Genomic DNA, 6,183 nt, shown 5'->3' on the forward strand with positions numbered 1-6,183 from the left:
ACTGTCGCCTCTGCTTCTTTTGCAAATTTTCTTCAATCTGTGTCTCCTGGTTACTGACCCTTCCGACACTGGAAACAGTTTATCCTTATTTACTCATCATCTTGTATTTATATAGCGTCTTTAACATAGTGAAACGTCCCAAGGCACTCCACAGGAGTGTTAGCAAACTAAATTTGACACCCAGCCGCACAAGGAGATATTAGGACAGATGACCAAAAGCTTGCTCGAAAAGGTAGGTTTTAAGGAGCGTCTGAAAGGAGGAGAGAGAGAGAGGCGGAGAGGTTTCGGGAGGGAATTCCAGAGTTTAGGGCCTAGGCAGCTGAAAGCACGCCCGCCACCGGCGGAGCGAATAAAGTAGGGGATACGCAAGACGCCCAAATTGCATGATCACAGAGATCAAAGGCGACATGAGGGAAAATGTTCTTACGCAGCGAGCGGTTAGCATCTGGAAATCACTGCTTGAAAGGGTGCTGGAGAGAAATTCAATTGTGGCTTTCAGAAGAGAATTGGGTAAGTACCTGAAAGAAAAGAATTTGCAGGGCTACGGGGAAAAGGCAGGGGGGTGGGACTAGCTGAAGTGCTCTTGCAGAGAGTCGGCACGGGCTCGACGGGCCGAATGGCCTCCCTCTGTGCTGCAATCGTTCTATTATATGACCTCGGAGGGTTGTAGGCAACGGTCCCTCTAATTTGTTTCTTTGGCCCGCACGCCCCGTCAACGGGCTGTGCGGCCCATTCAAAATTCAGCACGTGCACGTTTTTTCTATTCAAAAGCCGGCTCACCGGATGCGCGGGACCTGCAGCGCTCTGCGTTTCCACGCGGCTTTAAAGAGTGCATTGGTTGCAGGGCTGGAGGAGGTTACAGGGAAAGGGGGGGGGGCGATGCCGTGGAGGGATTTGAAAACAAGAGAATTTAAAAATCGAGGCGTTGCTGGACCATGAGCCAATGCAGGTCAGCGAGCACAGGGGGTGATGGGTAAATGGGACTTGGTGCGACTTAGGATACGGGCAGCAGAGTTCTTGGAGAAGTAACCCTTTCTGTTACTTCTTTATTTGTGGATGACGGCATGTGGTTAAGAAATAAGAAATAAGAGCAGGAGTAGGCCATGCGGCCCCTCGAGCCGGCTCCGCCATTCAATAAGATCATGGCCGGTCATCGACCTCAACTCCACTTTCCCGCTCGATCTCCATAACCCTAGAGTCCAAAAATCTATCAATCTCAGCCTTGAATATACCCAAAGACTCGGCATTCACAGCCCTCTGGGGCAGAGAACTCCAAAGGTTCACAACCTTCTGAGTGAAGAAATTCCTCCTCATCTCGGTCTTAAATGGCCTACCCCTTATCCTGAGACTATGCCCCCTAGTTCTAGACACTCCAGCCAGGGGAAACAACCTCTCAGTATCTACCCTGCCAACCCCCTTCAGAATCTTGCATGTTTCAATGAGATCACCTCTCATTCTTCTAAACTGCCGAGAGTATAGGCCCACTCTACACAATCTCTCATCGTAGGACAGCCCTCTCATGTTGTTTGCAAAGGAAAATGCCACGGTTCTTAGAAGGTCCTGGTGATATTCCCTGCCACAGGACATCATTTTGATTTACGGCATGACTGAAACGGAACAGGAGAAAGTCTTACTGGAAGCACTGACCATGCTGGAGGAAGTTAGGATTGCTGCACCGTTGGCTCGAGTACCTCAATATTTCCAGTGTCTCCCTTACATATAACAACATTAAGGAACATTTAATTCCCAGCTCCGCGTTTAAGCTCTTAATGTGGCTTTTCCTTATATCATTTACTCACTATGAGGACAATGATCATACTGAAAAGAGTGAGAAAGATTGCAAACAAAAACAACAACAACACCAACAACAACTTGTCTTTATATAGCGTCTTTAACGTAGTAAAAACGTCCCAAGGCCCTTCACAGGACTATTATAAGACAAAAAATGTGAAACCCGCTTAAAGAAATTAAGGTGGGTTTGTTGGTGAAATATTTCAACCACAGTGAGTGAATGTGACAAGTGATGAAGACTTGATGGGCCAGAACCTCACTATGTCTCTTATCGGTCTTTATGGGCAAAACTTGAAAATTGCTTTTTCAAAGACATCAGATTCCGAATTATTGTTCATATGAAGATATGACAAACATTTACTTCAGATGCAATAAATATAAGGAGAGATTTATTTCCAGAAAACTTTCCGTGGCCTGAAGGACAGTTACTGAGGGAGCGTTCGTTTCCTTTAAGGGCAATATGCACATATGCATGGCCGGCTCTGTATTATTGCAGCGTTTTGTCAAAGGATATATCATTATATATTGCAATATTTTAGCAGAATCGACATGAGAAAACAGCAGCACTTTCTGAATGAAGGGACATTGTGATTTTAAAAAAGGAGTCGTTGAGACGGTAAGAGGCAGTGAATGATGTGCGAGGCAGTGTGTGCAGCTGGAAAGCATACTTACCTGGCAGGGGAGACACCATGATCAAGAAGGTGGTTCTCCCAGGACGAGGCTAGCCCATTGCACTTCGGGTGCGCTGACGCCTGCGATGTCCCCAAATGCGGGATACTCGACTGCAAAATTTGTGGTAGTGGGGGACTGCGTTCGCGCTCTCCCCTGGCTTTACAATAAAAAATAGAATTTCAACAGCATTCTCTTTTCAACTAAGCTGTCAATATATACCGTTATATATATCGTTTGCTTTGTTTTCAATTCTAACTGCGCTTTATTCCCAACACAGGGAGCTGTGACACAATACAACTCTGCATAATGGCCTATTCAAATCGCATCATAACCCATCCTAACGCTCACATTTCATTTCATCTTTACACTCACAGTTATATTCATCCTTACTACTAAGAAATTACACATTTTCCACAAAAAATCAACAATTATACACCGCATACAAAAAATGTTTCAAAGCTGCATGCCAACTCTGCACTTTGGCAAAATGTTCAACCTTATTCACTACAGAAACAATCATACAGCACACAACCAGGCCATTCGGCCCATCGTGTCTCTGCCGGCTCTTTCAAAGGGCTATCCAATTAATCCTACTCCTCTCTTCTTTCACCAAAGCCCTGCAATTATTTTACCTTCAAATATTATCCAAATTACCTTTTTACCTTAGGTCACCTCGAGCTGGGGTGGGGAAGGCGGGGAAACATCCTACTGTCGCCTCTGCTTTCTTTGCAAATTTTCTTCAATCTGTGTCTCCTGGTTACTGACCCTTCCGACACTGGAAACAGTTTATCCTTATTTACTCATCATCTTGTATTTATATAGCGTCTTTAACATAGTGAAACGTCCCAAGGCACTCCACAGGAGTGTTAGCAAACTAAATTTGACACCCAGCCGCACAAGGAGATATTAGGACAGATGACCAAAAGCTTGCTCGAAAAGGTAGGTTTTAAGGAGCGTCTGAAAGGAGGAGAGAGAGAGAGGCGGAGAGGTTTCGGGAGGGAATTCCAGAGTTTAGGGCCTAGGCAGCTGAAAGCACGCCCGCCACCGGCGGAGCGAATAAAGTAGGGGATACGCAAGACGCCCAAATTGCATGATCACAGAGATCAAAGGCGACATGAGGGAAAATGTTCTTACGCAGCGAGCGGTTAGCATCTGGAAATCACTGCTTGAAAGGGTGCTGGAGAGAAATTCAATTGTGGCTTTCAGAAGAGAATTGGGTAAGTACCTGAAAGAAAAGAATTTGCAGGGCTACGGGGAAAAGGCAGGGGGGTGGGACTAGCTGAAGTGCTCTTGCAGAGAGTCGGCACGGGCTCGACGGGCCGAATGGCCTCCCTCTGTGCTGCAATCGTTCTATTATATGACCTCGGAGGGTTGTAGGCAACGGTCCCTCTAATTTGTTTCTTTGGCCCGCACGCCCCGTCAACGGGCTGTGCGGCCCATTCAAAATTCAGCACGTGCACGTTTTTTCTATTCAAAAGCCGGCTCACCGGATGCGCGGGACCTGCAGCGCTCTGCGTTTCCACGCGGCTTTAAAGAGTGCATTGGTTGCAGGGCTGGAGGAGGTTACAGGGAAAGGGGGGGGGCGATGCCGTGGAGGGATTTGAAAACAAGAGAATTTAAAAATCGAGGCGTTGCTGGACCATGAGCCAATGCAGGTCAGCGAGCACAGGGGGTGATGGGTAAATGGGACTTGGTGCGACTTAGGATACGGGCAGCAGAGTTCTTGGAGAAGTAACCCTTTCTGTTACTTCTTTATTTGTGGATGACGGCATGTGGTTAAGAAATAAGAATAAGAGCAGGAGTAGGCCATGCGGCCCCTCGAGCCGGCTCCGCCATTCAATAAGATCATGGCCGGTCATCGACCTCAACTCCACTTTCCCGCTCGATCTCCATAACCCTAGAGTCCAAAAATCTATCAATCTCAGCCTTGAATATACCCAAAGACTCGGCATTCACAGCCCTCTGGGGCAGAGAACTCAAAGGTTCACAAGCTTCTGAGTGAAGAAATTCCTCCTCATCTCGGTCTTAAATGGCCTACCCCTTATCCTGAGACTATGCCCCCTAGTTCTAGACACTCCAGCCAGGGGAAACAACCTCTCAGTATCTACCCTGCCAACCCCCTTCAGAATCTTGCATGTTTCAATGAGATCACCTCTCATTCTTCTAAACTGCGAGAGTATAGGCCCACTCTACACAATCTCTCATCGTAGGACAGCCCTCTCATGTTGTTTGCAAAGGAAAATGCCACGGTTCTTAGAAGGTCCTGGTGATATTCCCTGCCACAGGACATCATTTTGATTTACGGCATGACTGAAACGGAACAGGAGAAAGTCTTACTGGAAGCACTGACCATGCTGGAGGAAGTTAGGATTGCTGCACCGTTGGCTCGAGTACCTCAATATTTCCAGTGTCTCCCTTACATATAACAACACATTAAGGAACATTTAATTCCCAGCTCCGCGTTTAAGCTCTTAATGTGGGCTTTTCCTTATATCATTTACTCACTATGAGGACAATGATCATACTGAAAAGAGTGAGAAAGATTGCAAACAAAAACAACAACAACACCAACAACAACATTGTCTTTATATAGCGTCTTTAACGTAGTAAAAACGTCCAAGGCCCTTCACAGGACTATTATAAGACAAAAATGTGAAACCCGCTTAAAGAAATGAAGGTGGGTTTGTTGGTGAAATATTTCAACCACAGTGAGTGAATGTGACAAGTGATGAAGACTTGATGGGCCAGAACCTCACTATGTCTCTTATCGGTCTTTATGGGCAAAACTTGAAAATTGCTTTTTCAAAGACATCAGATTCCGAATTATTTGTTCATATGAATATGACAAACATTTACTTCAGATGCAATAAATATAAGGAGAGATTTATTTCCAGAAAACTTTCCTGTGGCCTGAAGGACAGTTACTGAGGGAGCGTCGTTTCCTTTTAAGGGTCAATATGCACATATGCATGGCCGGCTCTGTATTATTGCAGCGTTTTGTCAAAGGGTATATCATTATATATTGCAATATTTTAGCAGAATCGACATGAGAAAACAGCAGCACTTTCTGAATGAAGGGACATTGTGATTTTAAAAAGGAGTCGTTGAGACGGTAAGAGGCAGTGAATGATGTGGCGAGGCAGTGTGTGCAGCTGGAAAGCATACTTACCTGGCAGGGGAGACACCATGATCAAGAAGGTGGTTCTCCCAGGACGAGCTAGCCCATTGCACTTCGGGTGCGCTGACGCCTGCGATGTCCCCAAAATGCGGATACTCGACTGCAAAATTTGTGGTAGTGGGGGACTGCGTTCGCGCTCTCCCCTGGCTTTACAATAAAAAATAGAATTTCAACACCATTCTCTTTTCAACTAAGCTGTCAAATATATATACCAGTTATATATATCGTTTGCTTTGTTTTCAATTCTAACTGCGCTTTATTCCCAACACAGGGAGCTGTGACACAATACAACTCTGCATAATGGCCTATTCAAATCGCATCATAACCCATCCTAACGCTCACATTTCATTTCATCTTGTACACTCACAGTTATATTCATCCTTACTACTAAGAAATTACACATTTTCAAAAAAAATCAACAATTATACACCGCCATACAAAAATGTTCAAAGCTGCATGCCAACTCTGCACTTTGGCAAAATGTTCACCTTATTCACTACAGAAACAATCATACAGCACACAACCAGGCCATTCGGCCATCG

At 45.4% G+C, this 6,183-nt stretch overlaps 2 non-coding genes across 2 annotated transcripts; both read left to right on the forward strand.

The window, feature by feature from the left end:
• Nucleotides 1–2,455: 2,455 nt before the first annotated feature.
• LOC147081135 (U1 spliceosomal RNA) lies at nt 2,456–2,619 on the forward strand. Its single transcript, XR_015076830.1, has one exon. It is a non-coding gene; the product is annotated as a U1 spliceosomal RNA (small nuclear RNA).
• Nucleotides 2,620–5,624: 3,005 nt separating this feature from the next.
• On the forward strand, nt 5,625–5,787 carry LOC147081136 (U1 spliceosomal RNA). Its single transcript, XR_015076844.1, has one exon. It is a non-coding gene; the product is annotated as a U1 spliceosomal RNA (small nuclear RNA).
• The last annotated feature ends 396 nt before the right edge of the window (nt 5,788–6,183 follow it).

The sequence above is a fragment of the Somniosus microcephalus genome, unplaced genomic scaffold (assembly GCF_052327205.1).
Source record: "Somniosus microcephalus isolate GS21.2 unplaced genomic scaffold, FLI_Smic_1.0 scaffold768, whole genome shotgun sequence".
Classification (NCBI taxonomy): domain Eukaryota; kingdom Metazoa; phylum Chordata; class Chondrichthyes; order Squaliformes; family Somniosidae; genus Somniosus; species Somniosus microcephalus.